The sequence below is a fragment of the Pan paniscus genome, chromosome 1 (assembly GCF_029289425.2).
Source record: "Pan paniscus chromosome 1, NHGRI_mPanPan1-v2.0_pri, whole genome shotgun sequence".
Lineage (NCBI taxonomy): Eukaryota > Metazoa > Chordata > Mammalia > Primates > Hominidae > Pan > Pan paniscus.
Window position 1 is genome coordinate 192,232,325 of NC_073249.2, and position 27,258 is coordinate 192,259,582.

Genomic DNA, 27,258 nt, shown 5'->3' on the forward strand with positions numbered 1-27,258 from the left:
AGAGACCAGTGAGTCCTGGTGGGTGAGTTAAGTGTGAAAAACCTGGGGCAGGTGGGGGAGAAGCTGGGCTATCTTCTAGAAGGGCCAACTTGTAGACTGGGGTTCCCTTCGATATTCTGTGGTTAGAGATTCTGGCTGAGAGTTCTTCAGAGAAAGGTCCTAACTCTTAATGCATGTGTTTCACAGAGAAATTCATTCATTCTTTCATTCTACAGATGTTTACAGAGTGTGTGGCCCACTGCCTCCTTGCAGTTTACCATTCAGTGGGGAAGGCAGACACTTGGACAAGTAGTTACATGTAGGGGTGATGGGTACCATGAGGAGGAAGTACAGGGAGCTATGGGAATGTCTAATGGGAGAAACCAATCTAACGAGTCAGGAAAGTTTCCTGGAAAGTGTAGGTGTAAATGGTGACTTGAAGGTGGATGTGTGTTACGTAGTGAGGAAAAAAATGTGCGAAGGCTGAGGGTATGGGAAGGCATGGAATGAAATCTCCCCTCTGTGGCTGGTATGCATGGTGTAAGGGGAGAGGGGCAAGAAAAAAGGCAACAACTAGAAGTGTCATTCATCCAACAAACCATCACTAAGCATCTACTCTGTATACTCCAGAGCTAGGAGTATAGAATGTAAGGACAAGGGGACACAGTTTCTGTCTTCAAAAGCACCTGTTGTTCAAGGAGCTTAAACGGAACGGAGAACAAAGGAAGAGTTAAGAGAAAATTGTTGAGGTTGCCGTCCCTGCCAACACACTGACTTTGATGCATGACTCCCTGCTGTGGTTGAGGGAGGCACAACTTGCTTTGTTTCTTGGGTGCATTTTGCCTGGGTGGGAATGCGTCAATGCTGGACTTTTCCAGCCAAAGTGGCAGTGTTTTCTAAAGAGCAGCTAACTGGACAATGTCACTGCATGGTGATTTTGTCATAAGAGGGAGCAGCAGGAGGAGGACTGGGGATGGAGGGCATAGACAAGTGGTCCAGATCGGCTACATGGGCAGTACAGCCTGGCAGGTCTGATCTCACCAGGAGTGGCCATATGGAGACACAGAAGGACTTCTGGGGTGTTTGAATGTTGAAGTGTGTACAAAGTTGAGGTGCCACCAGAGAAAACCAGGTGGTCTGTTTCCCCCCAGGCCTTACAAGGTGCTATTTTTCTTGGTGAATTCACCCATGCCCAGGCTTCAGTCTAGCCTTACATAAACAGTTTGGTCCATGCCCCAGAATGGATCAAACTCAGGAATGAATACCAATGTACTTAGGCCAGTGGATTTCATAAAGTTCTGGCGTGCGACATCAGACCTCCTTGAAAAATATTACCACTTGGGGGAATGGCATGGCTACTCATGTCCTCTGGACACAGCATTCCTTCTTTCTGGCCATGCCAAACGCATAGTTAAATTACAATCAGAAGGTGTTTTCATGCATCAGTCAGGTTTTAATGCTGGACACAGGAACTTTGGATATTTGAAGAAGAAAGAGATTTATTTATGATGAGGAATTAGGTGCTTCCAAAATAGCTGGATGGCTTGGAGGACAAACTCTAAGTGGGGCCTCCAGGACTGATTCCTAGTAGAATGGATCCACTGGGGGAGCTGTTACCTTTGATGTAATCTGGATAGCAGGAGATCAGGAGGTTGAGCCTGAAATAATTGAGGTCAAATGTACAAAGCTATAGCTGTGATCTAGGGCTCAGGAGTCTGCCTGTGGCACTACCACAATTGCCTGGATGCTGAAACATGAAGTCTGATGAAAGCCTACTAATATCTCTACTCCCTTGCTTGTCAAAAGGAAGACAGCCCCTGCCTCACTTTTCCCTGCAAAATTTCACCTAGGTGCATTGGAATGATGAAACCTATTTCTCATCGAGAACTCAATCACTCAATCTCCAAGGGAGTCTTGGAAATGTAGACTAAAGCAAATCTTTCCAGTATAGGAATACTCAGTAGAAGGAGGTGGGAGTGGATGCTGAAAGCCAGTTGACAATTTCCATCACTCCTAGTACATGTGCAATTAGAACAATAGGATTTAATTACGCAGTGTGAAAGGTGAACAACGTGAAGCCATGATACCCTAAAGAATCAACCTGTACATATGCCACAAGTATGTTACAGGAAACTGAAGGGGTCAAGGCCACGGTCCATGGTGACCCGAATCCTCAGGGCTGGGATGGACAGTCCAGTGGTCCTCTAAGTACCACTTGTTCTGTGCCTGTGGCTGACCACTTCTCATTTTGATTCACAAATAATTTCTTTATAACACTCCTGTCAAATCTTTTACATGACTTTGCTGATCTCAGAAAATATGTGTAGATTTATTTGTGCCATTATGTTGAAGGAGTATGGCTCGTGAGATGCAGTTCTAAAGCAATTTTATTTTTGTCTCCCATGATCCCAGTTAAACTACATTCTATGGGCCTACTTCTTCTCTTGTCTCTGGATAAAAACCCAACTGGGCTCTTAACATCTATGGTTGTTACCATATAATAAAAAGTCCTATAGATACTTTAAGTTTCAACTATATTTCTAATTTAGTAATTAAAATATGCAGCCCCACAATCTTGCCTTGAAGGATAGACTTCTCGACTCAGCCTGCTGCACGCTGGAAGCTGTAGGGGAAGGAAGATGTGTGGTTGGGGCTTTCTCTCTTTCTTTATTCACGTAGTACTTCTACTCCTCTCTCATCTTGCTAGCCATGTTCATGATGCCTCCAGGACTGGATGAGGAAGTCATAGAAGAGGTTGGGGGAGCAAGGATGACTTCACTTGACTGTTATCATAGTGGTGACCAGCTTCAAATCTCTTTGGACTTGGCACATGTTTAAAGTGACTTCTTCCTCTCATGGGTGCTTTTGGGAGACTTCAGAGATGCCCACCTTCTCACTGAAGATTTCTCACCTGCAGTCCCTGGTCTGGACCTCATGCATCTCTATTTCGGCTGTTTGCATTCTCCTGAGATTCCAGCAGCATCTCCGCCTTCTCTCTGCTGAGGTCTGTTTGCTCTTCCATGTGGCCTTCCTTGAAAGGACCTAAGATGACCCCCACCCTGGCTCTCTCTTGCACTTGACTTATATCAGATTCATGTGAAAGTCTTGTTATTCCTTTGCTCTGGCAAACTCTGGAAGAACGTCACTTTCCAGACTGTAGCCCTCAGCTCTGCATCACAGGCTGCGGCAGCCAGCCTCTTGACATTTGGATTTCTCAACTGAGATTACAGGATTCCCACATTACGTTCTCCAGGGGGTATCACAAAGCCATAGTCTCTTGATTTGGGGTGAGGAGGTAGCACCTGTGTACTCATCAGGCTAGGCTAGATAATGCTGAGTTAACAAACAGACCCCAACCAAAGTGGCTTAATACTACACAAATTTATTTCTTGCTTTCAATCCACTGTGGGTCCAGATAACACAAAAGAGCAGTTGTCCTCCAAGTGTTGACTCAGTGCTCCAGGATGCTTTAATCTATGGCACCTGGATATAAAAAATGGTTGTACAAAAAAGTACTGCAGGTGGATAGTCATGTTGGTTGCACAACAATGTGAATGTATTGAATGCCACTGAACTATATACTTGCAAATTGTCAAAACTGTAAATTTTATGTTTGCCCACAATAAAAAACCCTGTTGTGGGCTGGGCGCGGTGGCTCACGTCTGTAATCCCAGCACTTTGGGAGGCCAAGGCGGAAAGATCACGAGGTCAGGAGTTCAAGACCAGCCTGGCCAAGATGGTGAAACCCCGACTCTACTAAAAATATAAAAATTAGCTGGGCTCAGTGGCAGGCACCTGTAATCCTAGCTACTTGGGAGGCTGAGGCAGGAGAATTGCTTGAACCTGGGGGGCGGAGGTTGTAGTGAGCTGAGATTGCGCCATTGTACTCCAGCCTGGGCGACAGAGTGAGATTCCATCTCAAAAGCAATAACAAAACAACAACAACAACAACAACAACAACAACAACAACAGCAGCAGCAGCAACAAAAAACCCTGTTGCATGAGAAAAAACAACTATTTTTAGTGAACTTAACTTTTGCTTCATATGAGAAAATAATTTTTACCTTAAGTAGCTGCTAGATAGTCACTCAGATGCTGTTGATAGGACCTAAGATGACCCCCTCTTTCTTTTCAGTAATTGTTATAAATATTAATGGGCTAAATGACTTTAATAGAATTAAATAATAAAAAAAGTGTTTCTACAATTGTCACAGCAAAGGAAGAGAGGGCAGCAGGGCTGAATCCTGTCATGGAATGCTTCCATCTGCAAGTGGCACATTTCAGTGGCCAAAGCAAATTATGCCATCCCTGACTTCAAGGTAAGGTAGATGAAGTACAATCTTTTTGATGCCCAGAAGTGAAGAAAAACCAAACACCTGTCAGTAAGCTGTACCTCCCATGGCCTTCCACAGCCTCCCTCTCCTCCACCCTGGGTAGGGGTAGGATTCGTAGCACAGCTTACTCCAATAAATTCTCTGCTAAAATATTTTTTTCCCCAAATCCAACTCTTGACCTGCACATACACTGGATGTGAAACTGATGTTTACAACCTCCTTTGCAAATTGTGCATATGGTCTACAACCTCCTTTGACATATGAGAGCTATTGTCTTTTGGTGCCCTGGCTAACAATTGCATTTTAACATTCTGTTATATATTTGTTCATGTTCTGTCTCCCCTATCTGAATGAAGGCCCTTGAGATCAGGGACTACATCTGTCTTGTTTCTGGGACTGTCTGTTAGGCTGCGTGCCTAGCACGGCATTGGACATGTTGCAGATTTTTCAGAGCTATTCTGGACAGGAAGGAGGGACAGAGGAGAGAAGGAAGGAAGGAGGGAGACAGGCAGAGAAGGAAGGAGGGAGACAGGGAGAGAAGGAAGGAGAGAGGAGGGAAAGAAAAGAAGGAAAGAAGAAAAGAGGGAAGGAAGGAAGGAAAGGGGGGAGGGAGGAAGGAAGAAACAGAGAGAAAAATAGAAAAATGGTAGAATGGAGTTGAGTCAGGAAGCAGAGTCAGCAAAAAGAGTTCATGGGAGAAGGCAGAAAACCAAATCCCAGCATGGAGCCAAAAACTGGCAGATATCCAAATACTGGGTCAAACTCAGATCCAGTATTCAGGGGTGAAGCACTTTAGTGACAGAAATAAAATTACAATAGAGTGGCTAGGATTTGGTGCCTGATCGTGGGGTATGAGGCCCAGTGTCCCTGGAGGCTTCACGTTCCTCATTCTCCCTAATGAGAAGGGGGAAGAAAAGGGAAATGGCACTTTTTGAATGCCAGGTACTGCCTAAAGTTGTCTTATTGAACTCTCACGGTAACCCTATTATAGAACTGGGAAACTGAAGCTCAGAGAGGTGAGATAACTTGCCCAAGCTCACACAGCTAATTAGTGCAGCTGTAACCCAGATCTGGGTATCTCTAGGATGTGGGCTGTCTTCATTGCACAGATCCTTCTTAGTCCTTCTCTGAGGACAAATGATTCCTCTTTCCCTCTCTCTCTCTCTCTCTCTCGGAACTCAATTCCAGATAGCCACTCCGCTAAGTGGATAGCATGAGATGCTCACTTTTCAATTTCCTGACTTCTGAGATGTTGGTAGCCATTGTGAGAGGCATAAAACAACTTCAGGGTAAACCTGCCTGCCTCCACTCCATTTATGTCTGGTTTCAAGATTCCTCCCCTCACCCAGCCCCTGACCTGCCTCCCACACAAGATCTCTGAGCTCTCTAAGCACACGGCTTGAAGTGTTTTCTGTGGCACAACTCTATTTCAAAGAAAGATCCAAGTGCCTGTGTATTTGTGTACAAGCCTGTGTGTAGAATTGCTGATGGTGTGCTGTCTGGGGAACCTCTCTGAGGGGTGCAGGTGTGATGAGGGTGAGGTGTGTAAAGGCTGTATGTGCTGAGTGTGAGGTATGTGTGTACACAAAGTCATTTACAGCTGCCATTGGCTGTGGTTTAACAATGGCCTGGAGGGCTGGTTAATGTGCCCTGTGAACTGTGCTGTCGGAGATCTCTCTTGGGTGTCATTGAGTTCCCGACTGTGGCTTTGCCTAGTGATCTAGGAAAATGGCATGGTGGCCAATTCACCTGAGGGAATTGGTGATGATGGGAATTGTGTTGAACTGTGGCTTGCCCCTTAGGACACTAGTAAGACTTGCCTGCAGTGCACGCACATCTGTGCTTGATGACTACACTTGAAGTCACCCTGGCTGCTGGTACTGATGATCTAAGAGTTCTGCAGGGAGAAAGTCTGTGAAACCTTCCTGGGTACACCATGGGGGTGGTGGGTGCACCAAGATGTTGAAAAATGCATTGACAGTAGGCACCAGAATCCTTTAAGAGCTCTGTAGTGAGTCATCTGTAAGCTGGAGATGGAACTAGGATCCTTGATCTCTGTGGTATAATGGGGTCCCAGTGCTGTCGAGGCAAGATGGTGGTGACAAACCATCAGAGACAAGGAGTGTGTAACTTCTGTAATAATCCACAAGCAGAGACGCTGGCTTTGAACTTTCAGCAGACTGTTTCACCTTCCTATCAGGCCAGCTGCTTCTGGGAAATGGGGCAGGTGATAAGCCCAGTGATTTCCATGAATCTTCTACCTCCTTGCCAATGCATTTCCTAATACTTCCGTGAAACAAAGCCCTCCCATGGTACATTGTTTGGGCTTGGCTGAGTAGGTTGTACATCAAATATAGGCTTTCTTTTCCTGCCTACAGCACCAGCTGAAGTCCAGAACCATCATTTCTGGACTTATCATCCCCTTGGTATCCACACAGTAATACTTCCAACCAGGGCACACTTTTTAAGGCAAAGGAGTAAGGTACTGAACTAAAGACCACGCACACTGTTCTAACCACATGCCCCATCACCCAGAAGAAACTGGCTTGATAAAGTGAAGGAGAGGTCTGCTGAAAGTTCAGTTACAACTGAATAGCCTCAATTGATGAATAGCATCTGCGAAGATGAGGTTGGATTCTGCAGGATATGGTGTATGTCTTAAACCAGTAGTCAATGTCTGGTGCTGTTCCATAGCCAAAGTGAATGGATCTGGGCCCCAAGGAAGAGGTAGAAGTAGTTTTTTCACAATTACACTCAGTAACCTACTTGAAGATTCTTTCACTTGCTGTCTCCTTGACCTTGGGCTTCCCAGTAATTAGAAGCTGAGATAGTCCCCTGGCCATTCTGGGATCCTTGTGTGGCTGAACCACCAGGCTGAAGGGGGCATCTCTGTGCTGACCAGGATAGTTGATCCTGGCTGCCAGGGGAAATTGGTTTGTTGCCACACAAGAGGGGCAAGAAGTACCCTGCTTGGAACCACAGGGCCACTGGAACATCTGTTAGTACTCACCTGTGCAATAGTCCTGACCAGTGGAAAACTGTGGCAACCCAATAAAGACAAGACCGCAGAGGACTCGGATCTCACAAGAATGAAGGATTAGGTCACCCCATCGGGCATTCCAAGAGGCCAAGGGGTACGTGGATTGGGCAGTAGAAGAGGGCACTATGGATTACCTACTTATGTCTCATGTTCAGCTATAAAAGCATGGAGAGTAGCAGCTAAGCTTTACGGCAGTTATTTTTCTCTTTTTCTCCTCCTCTACTACCTTATATGAAGAATACTGGTGGTATTCCTCTTTTAGGTTTCAGTAGAGAGTTTGACTGAATTGACATTACCTTGTAATGATACAGAAGAGATGGACTTTTTGTGTTCTCTGTATTGAAGACATGAGCTTTTTACCCAGAGGAATGACCAAAGTAGATGCTGAGATGTAAAAAGGGTGGCTTGTGCTAGATATTGTTATTGGCTTCTTCAGATCCTTTTGCCACCATTCTCCACTCTGTTCTGTGTCCCCAGGGGCTGGCCTTTCCCCACTAGATCAATGAGCTCCTTGTCCTTTGGGTTTCAGGTGGGTGTGGTCAAAGAGGAGTGTTGTAGGAGGTTAGAAAGAAGGAAGAGTGAGGTCAGGGCATTGATTTTCCTAGATCTTTCCCTGTAGGTCACCTTAGGCTGACTGACTGTGTCCCTCCACGAAAAGTTACAGCTCCTGTAGGTGGCCCTCCCTCTCTGCAAAACTTTCTTTTCTTTCTGGGTTCCAGTAACCACTCTGTTCCTTGCCTCCTGTGGGTGGGCAATCATGGCACTTTGCTACTACAAACTCCATAATGCTGAACCATTCCTTTGGTTTCCTTATGCCCTCCTCTCACCTTTGTAAATGGCCCCTTTATTAAACTCTTCTCAAACCCTTCCCAATTCCTGCCAGGACCCTGATTGATACACTGAGCTTGGCCAATCGGTTGTGCTGCCCAGGACTTTCAGTCTGGAGCATGTAATGCAAAAACCCCCACCAATGGTTGGGAATTCATTTGTGGTAATCGTGGTAGTGCCCAGTGGCAACAGCAATTGTGGCTAATGTCAGTGTCCTTCTTCTGCAGTGACCATAGAATCCTAGCCAGATCATTTCCTGTGTTTTGGCCCTTGGGGGAGCCCTTGGTTCTTGCTTATTTTCCAACCCTGGTACCTCAGCCTCCTAATAATTTTGTAAGCCTCCAATGTCATTCTAAGAAATTCTCTCTCTTTTTTTTTTTTTTTTTTGAGACGGAGTCTCGCTGTGTCACCCAGGCTGGAGTGTAGTGGCATGATCTCAGCTCACTGCAACCTCCGCCTCCCAGGTTCAAGCGAATCTTCTGCCTCAGCCTCCCGAGAGAAATTCTCTTAAAAATTAATATAGCCAGAGATGTTTCCAGTACCTTTAACAAAAACCTTGACTGATACAGCCATTGAGGCAGATATTTGATGTCTGGTCCAAAGCTTTATTTTTTGGCCAAATTGAAACTGCATGGAGTTCTTTAAAAATGACAGATTCAGTTAGTATGAACTCCTTTTGTTCATTGCCCTTGGCATTTCCCCTTCTTTCTACCTGGAATGTGGGCTGATGTTGGAGGCACAGCTGCCATTTTGCAACCACAAGTTAATCATAAGGAAAAGGCTAAGAATGTGGTAGAAGTCTTGGCCTAGATGTCCCTGTGCCTTTGGGCCAACATAGCAACAACATCTTCTAGAGGCTTTCTTCTTACCAGAGAAGAAAGAAAAGCCCTGCTTGGCTTAAGTCATTGTTTCTCATTTTGTTATTAACATAACGAATTCCTTCTATTATAGTATTATTTACTTCTATCTCTACAACAATTCTACTTGAGATTGAATTCTCTGCATATCAGGTGGAGATTCAGAGGCTCAGAGCAGACAAGTGACCAGTCCAAGTACACACAGCTAGTACTGGGGAAGGGACGCAAACTGAGAACAATGCCATGAATATGTTTTGGCCCATTCATTTGATAAGATTTCAGGATTTCTTATCTTGTGCCAGGCCTGGGTGCAACATTTGAGATACAAAGATGGATACAACAGGGTCCTTGCCATTGAGGTCCACCAAAGTGAGCCAAGTGAGAGATGATGGGAAGTTGCCCAAGGAAGATAGAGAGGGCTGGGTAGAATTAAGAGACATTTAGAAGGAAGAATCGTAGGATTTGGTGATAGATTCAAAGGAGAGGACGGATATCTAAGTTTGTGGCTTGAACACTTGGGAGAAATGTGTGGTCATGACTGGTATAGAGAATATGCAAGGAAAGGCAGGGGTGGTGGGAGGCAGGTGGGAGAGAGCCTGGAAGGCAGGCAACCAGAGGCAGAATGGATTTTTGAAGCAGGGCAGCTTTGGGGAAGCAAGGGCTCCAGGCTGTTGTCATGGGATTGGTGACTGAGATAGAGTGGAGGTGAAAGTTGAGGCTGGCCTGAAAGCCTCAGCTGCTAACTATTAATGCCATATTCCCTATTCAACCCCTTCAGGGCAGCCCGGGCAACTGGAGCCACAGGGGAACAGCAAGAGGAGGGCTGTGCTTTCACACTGGACCCTTATAGAAGGCCTTGGCAGGCTCCCCTTCTCTCCCCAGGCATTTTCTGGGCTTGAATTCAGCATTCAGTCGCTCTCCTCATTAGAAAGAGTGGCTCCGTGGGTCTGCAGGATCACTCAATACAGTAAGTGAGCCAACCCCAGGGGTTCTTTCAGGTAACGAGTACTTAAGCCCGCCATTAGCCACCATTAGGGATGCCTTTACTGCTTAATGATCACCAGCTACAGGGCTTGGTGGGGCTGGACAGATGGAGAGCAGGGAGGAGCTTCCCCACAAAGAGGCCATTCCAATGTTCTTCTCCTGAGACCCCAGAATTGAGGCTGCTCTGCCCTCCAGGCACAGGATTAGTTACAGATCACTGGCCTGTCTTGGTTAGAATAGGTAGAAATCTATATTTGATGAGTCTATGGGAAGAAGGAAGGGGATGCTAGGAGAAGCTAAGGCTCCTGTTTCTTTCTGATGGGTGGGATCTAAGGGTATTTGTGCTCTCTCTCTCTCCCTCTCTCTGTATGTGTGTGTTCATGTGTGTGTGTGTGTGTGTATGTATTTTGGGGAACCTGTTCTCTGCTCTGAGGGGGTCTGGGATTCAGGGTTAGATATCCCACTTTATATAATAGAAATTTCCCCAGGATCCACCAGTCCATGGGTATCAGTGAAATCATAGGTAACAGAAATGGCTCAAATTTCACTGTCTTGTGTCCCCACCTTACCACCCTCTGAAAAATCTCGTGGTTTCCCAAGAATCCCTGGGACGTCTCTGGCACTTCTGGACACATATGCTGCTGTTTCAGTGAGCACCAAGTTGCCCTCTAGGGGGTGCTGCTGCTCCACTGGGCATGGCCCTGCAGACATCATTGCTGCTCTGCAGGTGCTGGGAACTCCGGGCACTGTTGCTGCTCTGCTGGGCACTGCAGCCTCTCCCTCTGCACTCCTGGGCAACCCTGTGAGCTCTGCTGCTGGTCTGCCAGGCCCAGAAGTGTCCACCAGTCACCACTGTTGCCCCACTGTTGCTTCACTGGGCTCTGTTATTGCTGCCATCTCTCAAGGGACACAGTTCACGGGCCCAAAGCTGAATAGTGGTCTGTTGTAGGTGGAGAAGAAGGGAGAAAGCCTCTCGCCTCTTGTGCTGCACTATCTTGGAGGCATCCCAAACTTCTATAAAGTTGGATGACACAGGCCCTCCTGTCTTTTTTTTTGAGACGGAGTCTCGCTGTTGCCCAGGCTGGAGTGCAGTGGTGCGATCTCGGCTCACTGCAGGCTCTGCCCCCACCGGGTTCATGCCATTCTCCTGCCTCAGCCTCCTGAGTAGCTGGGACTACAGGCGTCTGCCACCTTGCTTGGCTAATTTTTTGTATTTTTAGTAGAGACGGGGTTTCACCGTGTTAGCCAGGATGGTCTCGATCTCCTGACCTCGTGATCCACCCACCTCGGCCTCCCGAAGCCTCCTGTCTTTACTTAGGTATTTTATTGTTCAGCAAATATTCATTTTCTCTTCCCAAACCTCTAGGAGAGAAATGTACTTCCCAACAATTAATGCTGAGCTTGGCCGCGTGACTTGCTTGGGCTAATGGGACATTAGCAGTTACAAAGCAAGCAAAAGCTTGGAATGTGCTTGCGCAGTTGGACTTGCCTTCTTGGGCCTTTGCCATTGCTGGGAGAAGAACATGCCCTCCAGATTGAGAAACCTGGGGAACAAAGCCAGATACAGCAGGCCTATGGCTTGAGGCAGAGCCTCCCCAGTAGACCTGCAGATGCCAGAGTAAGGAGTAAATGCTGACTGTTGTATGCCACCAAGTTTTGGATGGTTTGTTATGCAGCATTATTGAGGCCACAGTTGACTGAGGTAAGCTCACTCCACTCTAAGGTCCAGACGCGTGTCTATGGAAATAGACTAAGATGAGTTGGACTTAAGCCATCAGGTAGTAATGAGAAATTTCCTTTCATTGATTAAACTATCCAGCTGGGTCAGGTTATTTGAGTTTGATCCCTTCTTTACTTAGGATAAATTCTCTCAAAAGGCTCTCAGGTCTCATGCAAATGAGCTTCACAAGGGCCATCTATCTGAGTGTATTAGTCCCTTTTCATGCTGCTGATAAAGACATATCCGAGCCTGGGAAGAAAAAGAGGTTTAATTGGAATTACAGTTCCACATGGCTGGGGAGGCCTCAGAATCATGGCAGGGGTGAGAGGTATTTCCTACATTGTGGCAACAAGAGAAAAAATGAGGAAGAAGCAAAAGCAGAAACCCCTGATAAACCCATCAGATCTCATGAGACTTATTCACTATCACGACAGTAGCCCAGGAAAGACTGGCCCCCATGATTCAATTACCTCCCCTTGGGTCCCTCCCACAACACTGAGTCATGTGTAGACTCAAGCTGTATATTTCTCTGTTTGCAAACTTATGTTTATTAATTTTTATAAACACTCCAGAGCAGGGGTTGGCAAATTCTTTCTGTAAAGGTCCAGATCATAAATACTTTTGGTGTTGAGGACCATACGGTTTCAGTCACAACTACTCCACTCTGCCACTGTAGCTCAAAAGCTGACATAGACAATACTTAAATAAATAGACATGGATGTGTTTCAATAAAACTTTATTTACAGATACCTAGAGCCTGTTGACCGCTGCTCCGTGGCAAAAGCACTTTAGCTCTTCCTGCTACCAACACATGGCGGTAGCAGTTGTGACTGGTTATCACCTGATTTGTTGGGGCATGTTTGCACTGTTTGTGTTACACTGAAGGTATTTTACAAATGTTGTTATCGTCATGACCAACAATAAGTGGAGAAGTGGAGAAGTGGCGAGTGAGCTTATTGAAAATGCTGGTTAGAAGAGACATATGGTTATGATGGAATCCAAAGTGGAATAATAATTTCAAAAATTGAAAGTGGTGAGAAAATGGATGTTGTAAGTGAAATGGGATACTTTTTTTTTTTTACAGTGTCATGATTGTGAAGGATAGAGAGTAAATCAGGCAACACATAAAAAAGTGCTGCACCCATGCTATTGACAATAATCAGCAAAACATAATGAGAAGCAATTGCCAAAAATCAAAAAAGGAGAAAAACTTTTGAGTGTATGGCTAGAGAGGAGAAGTATCAGTGGAGCCTCATTAGCCTAATATGAGTTCAGGAAAGGGTAGGAGTCTGTTTGAGAACTTAAAGGCCACGGTGAACTGTTGCTTGTTGCAAGCCATAAATGGTTTTTCAGGCTCAGGGCCCCTAAAGTCTATACAAGGTCAAAGAGATGTTGACACTGTAGCTGCTAAGACTTTCTCTGTAGAGAGCTTTAAGGAGGAGATTTACTTGCCTTAACAGATTTTAAAAGTGGGAGATATAGGGCTGTTTTGGAAAAAAACACATCAGAGCAAAACATATTATGTGAAGCATCAACTCACTCGTCTATCTAGTGGAAATGGGCCTGGGGATTACAAGCTTAACCTTCATGAGGTTCTTTGCAGTTGCAAACAAGCAGACTTACAAACAGCTGTTTGGAACTGAACTTGTTAACACACACACATGTGTGCACACACACATACCCATAAAACAAGGTAGTAAAATGAAGGGTAAAATCTGTTGCTTTGCAGAGCATAAAATAGTCATAATTCACTTAATGACATTTTGGTCAATGTTGGATCACGTGTCCCAAAAGATGATAATACTATCTTTTTACTGTACCTTTGCTATGTTTACTTGCCATTGTGTTACAGTTGCCTACAGTATTCAGTGCACTAACATGTTGTGCAGGTTTTAGCCTGGGAGCAACAGGTTATACCATATAGCCTGGGTGTGTAGTAGGCTATATCATCTAGGTTTGTGTAAATATTCTCTGTAATGTCTGCACAACAACCAAATTGCCCAAATGACCCGTCTCTCAAATGTATTCTGGTCTTAAGTGATGCATAACTTACTCAGTTTGGATGGGGGGATGGCGGGGAGGTTCTCAGCTCAGCTGCTCCCTCCTCACTCAGGGGCACGTGGGCTTAAGGAGATGGTTTGCAGGTGAAACACAGTGGTACAGTGGAATGAGTATGGGTTTTAGAGCCAGGCAGGTTTGGTTGGTGTCTGAATGTTGTCTATACTAATGATATAATCCTGGTTGCTACTGTGAGAAGCTTTCTACCTCCCTCAAAGGAAATGGAGGAGAAATGTATCCTTGGGAAAAAGCGGGGTGGATACCTCTGCTATGGAGACAGAGAGGGTAGTTATAGCACCGACCAAAAGGGGAATAATCAAGGCATTATAGCAACTTGTTAGCTTATAGGTTAATATGGTAAGTAAAGGATCTGGGGAGAGGGGAAATATTGATCAAAGGGTACAAAGTTTCATTTAGGAGGAGTAAGTTCTCTGATCTATTGTACAGCATGATGGCTAGAGTTAATAATAATATGTATTTCAAAATTGCTAAAAGACTGGATTTCAAGTGTTCTCACCACAAAGAAATAATGAGTATGTGAAGGGATGGATATGTTAATTAGCCTGATTTGATAATTTCACAATATATACATGCATTGAAACATCATGCTGTACCCTATAAATAGAAACAATTATTATTTGTCAATTTAAAAAGTGAGCTGAAAAACAAATTAATACAAGGGCAAATCCAAAGAACTGCAGGGGGGAAAGGAGTGAAAGGAGGGATTAGGGTGATTCTCACCAGAGGAGTGAGAGGTGACCTGGCTGTGGCCCTCCTTTCTTTGAGGTCCAGCATGAAGAGAGGGTGGTGGTGACTTGGGGGATGGAGCAGTCTACTTCTGGTATCTCAGGCTCAACGAGCTGTGTTAGTTAAGGTTCTCTTGGATGCAAGTAATAGAAACCAATTGGAAGTAGCTTAAGGTATATTATATTTGATTTATTAGAAATATGTTCTAGTGTCTCATGGAATTCAAAGAAACAATTGAATAACCTAGCTGAGGGAGGAACTTAGCAGTAGGAGTTCATAGACTTCCTTCCCTCTAGGGCAAAGCTTCTTTAACTTCAGTAGCATCAGAATCACCAGGACGACTCCTGGGCCCCACCTCTAGCAGGAATTTGCTTTTTTTTTTTTTTTTTTTGAGACAGAGTCTTGCTCTGTCGCCAGGCCGAAGTGCAGTTGATCTCGGCTCACTGCAACCTCCAACTCATGGGTTCAAGTGATTCTCCTGCCTTGGCCTCCTGAGTAGCTGGGACTACAGGCACGTGCCACCATGCCCAGCTAATATTTATATTTTTAGTAGAGATGGGGTTTCACCTTGTTGGCCAAGATGGTCTTGATCTCTTGACCTCATGATCCACCTGCCTCGGCCTCCCAAAGTGCTGGGGTTACAGGCATGAGACACCATGCCCTGCCTAGGAATTTGCATTTCTAACATATTCCCAGGTGATACTGCTGCTGCTGCTCCTGCTGCTGCTGCTGCTCTTCCTGCTGCTGCTGCTGCTGCTGCTATTAGTTGGCCCAAGAGCACTGCTAATAGCATGACTCAGTGATCAGCTCCCAGCCCTGTCCCTTGGTTCAAATGACTTGGGCCATCCTGGTCAAGTGTTCTTCTCTGGTCCAATCATTTATGTCCAGGGGTTGGAGTTACAGGGTGTAGACACGGCTGCCTGAGGGCCACCCCCAGTGTGTCATGAACACTTCAGAGAAAAGAAGGGCTTGGTGGATACAACAGAAGGTGTCTGCGATTCCACTCCTCACAAATGCTGCATTCAGGAATCTGAGTCTTGAACGCTGAAGTTCATTCTGTAGGGTTTGTCTTTGAGCTGCCACTCTGTCCCTTGGGATTCTCTCCACCAAGATTAGCCTTCAAGTGAGACACTGCCTTCCTGGCTCTTTGCTTTCTAGTCCCTTTAAACAAGTAAGTAGGGCATTTACATTTTAGTACTAATCCCTACTGGAAAATCTAGAGGAGATAATACATCTAACTAACCTGTGAGAAGTTACACAAGTTTTGAAATGTTCTAAATCCCTTATACTAGCAGGGTTGAAGACTCTTGGTTCTCCTCTGAGTGGGTAGCCTGGCTATGTCATTGCTCTCCTCTGCCAGGAAGATCTCTCTTCTTAGCAGTAGGTCTGCCTTTGCTACCAGGGCAGAGACACAGAAGCTTTATTCTCTCAGTGGTTTATTATAATACATCTTTGGGGACAGCCCTAGAGTGATCCCCACTGGGCATTTCCCCAGGAAACAAAATCCTGAGGAGGGAACTGCAGATGCTTGGATTCCTGCCTTTTCTGTTTACTTACAACATCTTTATTTATTTCTTGGAGGACAACAAGCTTTCGAAAAAAAACAAATAAATAAACTAAACCCTAGTTGTGTTTGGAGCAGAAAGAACAAGGGAGGTATTGCCTGCCACTGGGGAGGGAAAACACACAGGAAAATAGAGAGAAAGCAGACTTATGCTGCCATTTAGCAGAGTATTTTCTGCCAAAGAAACGGATACTCAGAGTGGTGAGGGCACACGAAGCTTCGGCAGGGGGAGCCCGTCCTAAGTAGAGAGGCTAAAAGAGAGTGCAGAATCACTGACACAGGACTGGGAAAGATCTTCAAGGATGACTTCCCTCTATAACCTCTCCACCAGGTAGTTATCCAGCTTTTGCTTGAACCTTTCCAGTGACAGGGAGCTCACCACCTGTAAAGTCAGCCTACTCTTTCTTGGGGTGCTTCTGACACTTAGAAAGTTGTTCCATGTAGTGGTCTGTCATTTCTCCAGGCTGACAATGACAAGTTTACCAGGTCCCTTTGTGGTTGGGTTATTGCACTAGCCTTGAGCTGAAACTGTGGAAAGTATGAGAATCAGGCACCAAATCAGAATCCCAATTCAGAAAAGGAATTATATTTTGCCTGAGACCCTTCATATCTAAAGCAATACAAAGATTAAATGTGAGTGGTACTGAAACTTGTAGTGATAAGGCCCCTTGTGGAGGAGGAATGGAACAGGCTGAGTCATTCCAGTCCCTTCTCTTCTGTCCTGAACAGTTCAGCTCTCCCCCAAACTTGCATAGCCCACTGAGCAATACAAAAGGACTGCAGTGAACCAGACTGAGCCTTCTTACAAGGCAGCAGGCCACCTATTATTTCTTAAGCATGTTCTTTGAGGCTTTACCTCCACAACTGGCTTAGCAGAGTCTTCTTTTCCAAGCACAGAGAGAATATTCTCCCTGAGAAGAGTTCTGTGAATACAGTTTTCTCCATATCATTGCATATATAATAATATCTCTATGTCTCTAATGCATTGGGCTAGATTTGATTAATCCATTCCTTTTTTTTTTTTTTTGACGGAGTCTTGCACTGTCTCCCAGGCTGGAGTGCAGTGGCACGACCTTGGCTCACTGCAACCTCTGCCTCCCGGGTTCAAGCTATTCTCCTGCCTCAGCCTCCTGAGTAGCTAGGATTACAGGCACCCACCATCGTGCCTGGCTAATTTTTTGTATTTTTAGTAGAAATGGGGTTTCACTGTGTTGGCCAGGCTGGTCTCGAACTCCTGACCTTGGGATAGTCCGCCTTGGCCTTCCAAAATGCTGGGATTACAAGCTTGAGCCACCGCGCCCGGCCTCCACCACCCCCCTTTTATTCACTCTTCTCTACTCTTTCCTAGGATGAAGTCTCTGGTGTTAGTTTTGGCCTCAAGCTCTGTTTTCTAAGGAACCTGGGCATGCTCCATTTCTTTTCTTTCTTTCTTTTTTATTTTTGAGACAGAGTCTCCCTCTGTCATCCAGGCTGGAGTGCAATGGCACCATCTTAGTTCACTGCAAACTCTGCCTCCTGAGTTCAAGCGATTCTCCGGCCTCAGCCTCCCAAGTAGCTGAGATTACAGGCACACGCCACCAGGCCCAGCTATTTTTTTTTTTTTTTTTTTTTTGTAGAGATGGGGTTTCACCATGTTGGCCAGGCTGGTCTCGAACTCCTGACCTTAGGTAATCTGCCCGCCTTGGCCTTCCAAAGTGCTGGGATTACAGGTGTGAGCCACTGGGCCCGGCCCCATTTCTTCAATCATTGTATTCCCAGTGTCTGGCCCAAGTGCTAGGAAATAATAGGCACTCAGTGTATTCTTGTGACTATGATCCTTTTTCGGTATTGAGGGGTCAAATCAATATTTCAAGACCCATTCTGGAGGCTGCCAGGGTCTGGACAGAAAAGCAGCAGCAGGTGCTCTCTGGGAGGGAAAGGGGTAAAATGGAGCTCAGAATTCCCGATTAAGGCACATTTCAAAAAGGAGACCTGCTTCTAACCTTCAGGTGTCTCCTCCCAACCCCCACCAGGCCAACCCTGTGAAGGGGGATTGATTAGTTTACAGCGTCCTTGCTTGCTCCCTTCTCCTTAGCCTGGAGAAGGCTTCCCAGAACCTGTTCACCTGAGACAGCCACTCAGCCTCACAGCACGAACAAAGGGCTGTCTGGGCCTCGGCTCTCAGCCAAGGATGCCTTCTAGGTGTTGTCATGGCAATGTCGGAGTCAGGGGTTGCTCACCACAACTCTGCTTTGATTGTAAAAAGTAAATTCCTTCTTCCTTTTCCCTGAAGTGTCAGGTGAAACCTTTCCTGCTGTGAGATGAGGGGTGGGGGAGGCCCCCCTGTTGGAGCAGGTGCCTGGATGTGAGTCATCTCTGAACCAGCCTGCCTGGACTCCCAGGGAGTGAGGTACTCAGACAGCATCGTATGTCAGAGTCAGGGAACTGGAGATCACACAGCGGACCAATCAGCTCCTTGTCCAGACTGGAGACAATTCAAATGGTCAGTGCCTACAACCAAGGACATCTCTGATACTGGGGTGACTTAGGAACTTATAGGATCAGCTTGTCTGTTCTGAGATGGTGAGGATTGGTTTGGGAGTTCACTGGGTGCCCTTTGTTAACAGTGAGAATGACAACAACAGTTGCTAACCCTTGTATAATGCTTACCATGTACCAGGCACTGATCCAAGGAACATGGTAAGGAGCTGGGATTGGCTTCAGTGGGGCATGTCAAATGCCCAGCACAACACCTGGCATATAGAAGTGTTCAATAAATAGAGCTGCTATTGTCATTATCAGATGTTGTCATTATCAGACTCTGATCCCACCTACACCTTCTCTAGTAGGTCTGTTTGACTGCTGAGGTCATTTCAAGGTAGCTGGAGGTCACCTTGCCCGCTTGGATTTAGGATGTAATTGCCAATCTGAAGGATCAAACTACACATTACATTTCCTTATTCCTAGTTCCCCAGAGCCCTGCTCTGGCCCCAGCTAACCCTATTCTCTTCTGTGGGAGTTCTAATGTGTTCCTAAGGGGTCAATGTCCACAGACCCTCTGGCTGGACCCCTGTTCTAGTGGTCAATTTGGCAAGGATCCAACTTAAAGAAATCCCCAGGTTGTATTTGTGTCCTGCCGCCAGGCTCAGCATAATGGCCATGACAGTTGAAGTAAGCAATTGGCCAATTTTCTTCAGGAACGTTTGAAATAAAAAGCAGTTTGTCTGAGTGGAGGAAATTGTGAGAGCCCCAAATGGAATTGCTTAAATTTATTGCTGGAGAGTTTTTACATATTGAGCCAAAGGCATATCTTTTTGCACTTGATCTTGAGTTTTTGGGAGTGCTGCACTGCCTTGGAGATGGAGAGGTCTGGGCTGGCTCCAGAGTTGGTCTGTAGGAAGATCCACCCCATCCCCAGACCTTCCATGAGCAGTCTTAGGTCTGCCCCATCCTGTGGGAAAGATTTGAATGCCAGGATGGGAAACACTCCAGGCTTTTTCAGTGGAAAGTGAAAAGTGGTACCTGCATCTCAAAATAGGACATTGACCAAGACTTCTCATCCGTAGCATCAGCCATGATCTTTAGCTGCTGAGCGGATCAGAGGCTGCAGCAGATACGACTTTTCAGGTGGGTCTTTCAGCCATTTAGTGGATGAGCACAGCAGGCAGGAAATGTGGGGGCTGCCAGGAAAGAGCCCCTGCCACAGTTTTTCTGGTTGGGACAGACACAATTTTGACCTCAAGTTCTAGAAGGCACTGGGGACTTCAACACAAGTCAACACTAGAATAAGATGGAAATTATTTGCAGGAACAGCAGGGAAATGTAGTCAAAGGAGGTAGGCCAGGTTATTATCAGACCAGAGATCTGGTCTGACTTGGCAGTAATTCACTGTGTGACCATGGGCAAGCCACTTTTCTTAGGACCTCAGTTTCCCTATATGTAAAATGAGGTAGTTAGAATAATTTGAGGCCCTGCCCAGCTCCAACATACTGTGATCTGTCTCCTTATGGATCATACCCCAAAATCTTGCCTCTCTTTACCTATCTCTCTCTCCAAATATGACTTACATATTTTATTTTTTTAAAAAATGTAAATATTTACTTATTTATTTGAGACAGGGTCTGTGTCACCTAGGCTGGAGTGCAGTGGCACAATCTTGGCTCATTGTAAACTCTGCCTTCTGGGTTCAAGTGATTCTCCAGTCTCAGCCTCCCCAGTAGCTGGGACCACAGGCATGCGCCACCATTTTTTGTATTCTTTTGTAGAGATGGGGTTTTACTATGTTGCCCGGGCTGGTCTTGAACTCCTGAGCACATGTCGTACACCTGCCTCAGCCTCCCAAAATGCTGGGATTACAGCTGTGAGCCACCACACCCAGCCTGACTTACATATTTTATACACATTGAAGACGCCTCATGCAATACTGACCTCAGTGCATTTAGATATACTGACAGGAGGCATCCTGGTGCAGGGAAAATAGTGTTGTCCCAGGAGTCAGCCAGATCTGGTTCAAGTCCTGGGTCTGCCTCTCATGCTCTGTGACCTTGAACAAGTTACTTACCCTTTCTGACCCTCAGTCTCTTTCTCTAAGCCTAGGAATAATGTTGTGGGGATGAAATAAGACAGTGTCATAAATCATCAAGGATTAAGCTGGGCAAACATACGTGCTCACTCAGCATGAATTTCCTTCCTCTTCCCATGCTCAGACCCATGTAAGCTGCATCACCTACAGTACTGCTGGATGAGGGAGGACCCCGCTTTGATCTTATGCATGAGTTTGTACTCTAAAGGGGAAGTGTTATCTTTCATGTTATCCTCTAAGCAGCTGGAATGAAAGATTCTTGGACCAAATGATAGGTATTCTTGGAAGTGCTACTTTGATAAATGGCTTGAGCTGGGGATTGGGTGAGACTCCTGGGATTATCCTTAAGTAAAATAGATTGTAGCAAAACTGCCTTCGAAAGAAGGTAGGTCCTATTAATTGCAGAACTTTTGCTGAGCAAAGAGATTGAATGAGGGATGTGAATCTAGGAAAGGGGCTGAATTACTCTGAGCTATAGAGGGGAGGGACACTGGTGGATCTAGGGGAAAGAAAAAGCGCCAAGTGATGGCACAAGAGAGAAGGGGCTTTGAGGAAAAGTTGGAAGCATTTAAGGGCGATTTTGAAAAAGCAGCAGGCCTACTCACATCATTACACATACACAGAGATTTACCCTGTATCAGAGATGTTACAGAGAGACACAAGTATGCTCACATACAGACATGGTGCTGTCTATAGGCATGTAAATAAATCTCTATGTGTGTATGTGTGTGTGAGACAGAGAGAGCGAGCGAGCACATGTCCACGTGCGCACATGCTCTCTGGCACTGGAGACAGCTGTGCTCTAAGCCTTATGGACACTAGTCTATCTGTGTTTAGTCTGTATTAAGCCTTCTCCCTTTACCTCCTCCCGTGCCATGAGGCCTGGCTGGGGTCAGAACTGCTCTGTTCGTAGAAGTGGTGTTCAGAACCCTGCACTGGCTTACCAGACTGAGCAGGATGGTGGGGTACCTGGAGAAAGTGACATTTCTCACTCTCTCGCATTTGGTGGCCCAAATAATAACATATTTTTTTTTGCTTGTAAAAGTAATATGCTCACTCACTACTATGTGCCAGGTGCTGTACTAAGCACTGGGAATATACTAATGAGCAAAGGAAGCATGGACCTGACCTTTCTGCCCTCATGTAGGATAAGGGGATGAACCCAGGCCTTGAGGACCTAAAAGAAACTCAGGAGTGCTTGGAGTGTAGACAAGGAGAGGGAGTGCAACAGTGGATGAGTCTGGAAATGGACACAGGCCAGATCACAAGGGGTTGTAAAATATGTTCAAAGATTTGAACTTGATCTTCAGGGCCACAGGGAGCCATTGAAGAGTTTTTAGCTTTGCTTTCTAGAAAGATCACTTTGGCTTCACTGTGCATGCTGAGTCCTTTCCTTAGAGCCAGAGTCCTTTACAGCCTCTATGATGAAAGGCAGCAAAGTCCAGCCAGGACCCAAGATCATGGGCTTGGGTGAGGCCTGGCCATACACCATGGGCTGGATTCTCTCCTTCCAGTCACCCCGATTCATGTGCACGGGCTGAGGCTTCATGGTGGCAACATACAGTCAATCATTTTCAGATATTTGACTTTAAATAACACTTACTGAGTGTCTAAAATTTGCCACTTTGGATTGCATCATTTCATGCTCACATTAGCCTTACAAAGCATGTAGAACAACTTTCATGTTAGAGGAAGAGACAAGGGACTGACGTTCGCTGTGGAGTCCTATCCATATTCCAGGTGTGGAACTAGGGGCTGACCTTACTTAATCCCATCTGAACATCTATGATATTAGGGCTGTTATCTTCATTTTAAGATAAAGAAGCTAACATCACAGGTGAAGCCGTTTATCCAAGAACCTCAAGTAAGTGGTGCAACTGGGAATTTTTTCCCCAAGTTCTTGAGCTGCAAGTCAAGTTCATTTTGCTAGGTTATTTCCCGAAAACTTAACAAAAAATCTTCTCTTGCCTAGCAGAGTCATCCTCAGTCCTGTGTGCTGCTTGGGAAAGACACAACGGAGTGAAGACAAGGGCGACTGCAGAGGCTCAGGGCATCCTTGGGCTGGCAGACTGAGAGGGTGAGCTTGCTGCAGCTCCCTGGGGATGGCACGGATTCCCACATCCTCCTACTGCCCCACCAGAAATGTAATTCAGGGCTGAAGAAGGCAGGGGTCAAGGGCTTTGCTGTACACCAGTTCACATGCTCAGTTATCACATGAGTTAAGCCTCTCAGGGTCAGCCAGTTGTGGGAAAAGAGTCAGGCAGGGATAAATGGCAGGAGGTAGCACAGTGTGGGATCATAAGTTTTGAAGTCAGAGCTCTCTGGGTTTAAATGCAAGCTCTGCTATTTAGGAGCCATGGAAACTTTGCTCTATACCAAGTTACTTTGAGGCAGCTTCTTTGCCTGTGTGAGTTTGGGCAAGCCTGTTTGTACCTCTGTTTGCTCATCTGTAAAATGGAGATTATAACACTTCTTACCCCTCTGAATTTTTGTGTGGATGAATAAAATAATGCAAGGCATTAACCCAGCACTTGCATGTTCTGAGTTCACAATAACTGCTACCTATAATTGGCAGCCATTGACTAATGAGCCAAATCTAAGATGAGAATTAAACTCTTGGCATAGAGTTTGGGTGGTGGTGGTATGTGTTAAATGACAAAAATTTTTGTTTGTTTGTTTGTTTGTTTGGAGACGGAGTCTTGCTCTGTTGCCCAGGCTGGAGTGCAATGATGTGATCTCGGCTCACTGCAACCTCCACTTCCCGGGTTCAAGCAATTCTCATACCTCAGCCTCCTAAGTAGCTTGGATTACAGGCACCCACCATCATGCCCAGCTAATTTTTGTATTTTTATAGAGATGGGGTTTCACCATGTTGGCCAGGCTGGTCTTGAACTCCTGACCTCAGGTGATCCACCTGCCTCGGCCTCCCAAGGTGCTGGGATTACCAGTGTGAGCCACCGTGCCCAGCCCAAATGGCAAAATGTTTTAAGAGTACCCAGCATAGCGATGACCCCCAGCACAGTACCTAAGGGGTGCCCAATCCTTGTGTCTGTCCTGGTTTCCCTCTTCCTGGGTCTGTGGAAGAGAAATCAGCAGATGTTTTCAGTGACTGCAAATATTTACTAGAAATCTTCAAGGTTGGTCCTTTGCTTTGTCAATCCTTGAGGGAGTAGCTTGGATTGTGTTTGCCGCCACACACCTCCTGTCTGTCTGCACGCTGGACTGCCAGGAGAGCTATGAAATAATAAAGTTATTCCTCTCCCCAGATGGCAATCCCCCACATTACTTCACTTTATCAATTACACACGTCTTTTGAGCAGCTTTTTCCCTGCCGTGATCACAAAGGGTAATGAGGGGTGAGGCTTGCTCTGGCTGTAATTCCAATGCAGAGCTGTACTCCAGTTAGATTTCCAAGTCACTTCAGCAACTTGGGACTTTTGAGTCCTGCTAGGAATCATGAGGTGGGAATTAGGGAGCTTCTCATTGCCTTGGTGACCACATTCCACCCTGTTCCCAAAGGTGGCAACAAGGTGATTAGAGCCCTTCACTCAGTGCACACGTATCAAGTCAGGGAGCCTCGTGGTTTGGAGATTAATTACTTTCTACTCAAGGCAAGTCCCTTTTTGGTTGCCAGGAACAGACTTTGACCTTCATATTTTTCTTTATTTTTCATCCCATTTTCCTCCTTCTTTTCATAGCAAAACTCCTCACGAGTCACCTGTACTTCCTCTACTCTCTTTCTCTCGTGGCTCACTTCAGTCCCGGAGTCTCCACTGAAACAGCGTTTGTCAAGGTCACCGATGAGCTGTGTGTTGTTACATCCCATGGCCAGTCTCAGAGGCTGGTGGTTCTCAGCAGCACTTGCTCCTGCTGAGCACACCTCTGTCTTGAAACACTTTCTTGGCTTGGCTTCTGGGTCATCAGTCCCTCTTGCTTTTCTATTTCATTGGCGTCCCCTTTTCAGGCTCTTCTGGATTCATCTCATCCCCACAACCTCAGAGATCTCTTCTCATTTCTTTCTTTTTTTTTTTTTGAAGAATAATGTAGATTTTGTTGCAGATTTTTACCTGGAATATGACATAGAAGACTTCTACAAATCCTTCTTAGATGCCTCTTATGCTCATGTTTTTCAACAGAAAGTGAATATTTGGCTCTCTCATGCTCCCTCCTAGTGCCTGATCATGTACCCTTAGCTCCATTCATTTCTTCATCGCTTTCATCAACCACCCTCCCAAGAGCATATTCCTAGTCCCCCTGAGAAATGCTGTTTATCTTCAACTCCCTTTGTTACACTTACTCCCTACCTGGGTTACATAAATACACTCAAGCCTCCTTCATAGACTTCCCAGCGTGCTGGATCCCTCACTTTCTCATCATTACAGATCAGCCTCAGCGTTCATTTCATATCATGCTGAAACCTGCATGGAACACCTCTCTCATCTGAAACTATAGTTTAAAGAAGATTAGGATTTTAAAGGAAGCTCAACATCACATGATCGCCTCTGGCAATTAATATATGGGCAAGCTGAGACCCTGAGAGAGGAGCGTGTTAGATGCCCCAGAACACTGTTGTTAGCAATACCATGCTAGGAAGAGGAGGAGCTTCATGTGAGTTGAGTATAGTCCACTGCATGCTTCCTTCCTGCCTTGATGTTGCTTTGACCTCACTAATCCCCACCTGGGAGAAGCCCCGCCTGCTGAGGTGAGTGGCTCTGCTCAGGCCCACCACAGCACCCTGTGACCCCTTAGTATCCTGCTGCCCCGGTGGGTTGAATCATAACCATCCCTAGCCCATGAGTTCACTGTCATGGGGATGATGCCATTTCTATTGGTGAGCTCCAAGCCCTTATTAGGAGCTGACATATTTGTAGAACTCAGACTCAAACCAAAGCTTTAAATCCAGCTTCTTCAATAAATAAAACTTTAGGTTTTTACTGAATTTTTAAACTTTTATTTTAGGTTCAGGGGTACAAGTGCAGGGTTATTATGCAGGTAAACTCATGCTGCAGGAATTTGTGGTACAGATTATTTCGTCATGCAGGTACTAAGCCTAGTAACCAACAGTTTAAAAAGTTTTTTTTTTTTTTTTAGATGGAATCTCACTCTGTCACCAGGCTGGAGTGCAGTGGCATGGTCTTGGCTCACTGCCACCTCTGCCTCCTGGGTTCAAGTGATTCTTCTGTCTCAGCCTCCCAAGTAGCTGGGATTACAGGTGCGCACCACCATGCCCAGCTAATTTTTGCATTTTAGTAGAGATCTGGTTTCATCATGGTGGCCAGGCTGGTCTTGAACTCCTGAGCTCAGGTGACTGTGTGATCTTTTAAAAACAAAGAGTGAATCATGTCATTCCTCTGCTCAATTCCTCCAGTGACTCCTCATCTCAGTTGCAACAAAATACAAAGCCCTTGTCATCATCCACAAGCCTAGCATGGCCTCTTCATTTCTGTCACCTCTTTGCCTAAATCCCTCCCTTCCCTCAGTTGACCTTAGAGCACCCTCCTCTGTTTACTGGGCACATTAAACACACTCCTGTTTGCACTGGTCATTCTTTCTGCCTGGAACGCTCTACCCCCAGAGGTCTGCACAGCCATTTCCTCACACCTTCCATCTCTGCTCAAATACTAACTTATCAGAGAAGCTCCCTTGATCTCCGCTCTATAAGATGATTCTTTGCCCTCCCTAGCAATTCTTAAAAATCTGCCTGATGGTGGTGGTTGTTGTTTGTAGTCTCATTGTTGCTCATTTTTGTGATTCTGTCCTGCACTTCTTTAAGCATTTCATATAAAGTTGTTTTCTATTCTGTGTTTCACAATTCCAGTATCTGAAGTCTTGGGGTGAGGGGCAGATTAAATCTATTGTTTGTTGATTCTGTACTTATTCATGGTGCTTTGTTTCCTTGTGTGTTTGGTGATCACTGGATGCGAGTTTATATATGGTTGATCTTAATGTATGGAAAATCTGGGTCAATAAATTGAGGATGCTTTCTTCCAGAGAAGATTTATATTTATCTCTGCCAGGCACCATAGGGCATGATCAACTGGAAATCTGTTTAGCCCTCTTTAGAATTCCTGGCTAAATGTGAGAGTCAGGCTTGGGTCTCATACTGTGCTGTGCTGGCTCAAGGCTTGTTTCTAGGTTGCATCTCTCCCTGAAGCCTCACAGCTCACTATTACTCATGGTTCATGGCCTCTTTCTTCCAGCCCCTTGGAGATTTACCCCATCTCTCCGGAGCCTAATAATGTGGTTAAAATTGTGTTATGTACAGTGCGCAGTTTTGCCTGAGTAGAAGAGCTTCTCAAAATATCTTGGCCATAGTTCCAGAAGTCAAAGCATCTTTGCACTATCTTGAGTTCCTTATCTAGTTTTAATTTTTAAAATAGCACTTAATCACAATCCGACACATTACTTTATTTATTTATTTTATGTCTTACCCACCAAAATGCAAGCCACAGGAGAGCAGGGATTTCAGCTGATTTGTTCATTGCTATATCCCTGGCACCTAGAACAACACAATTGTGTGTAGGTGTTCAATAAATAGTGTTGAATGAAAGAACACAGACTCCTTTACATTGGTTCAAGCAAAGGT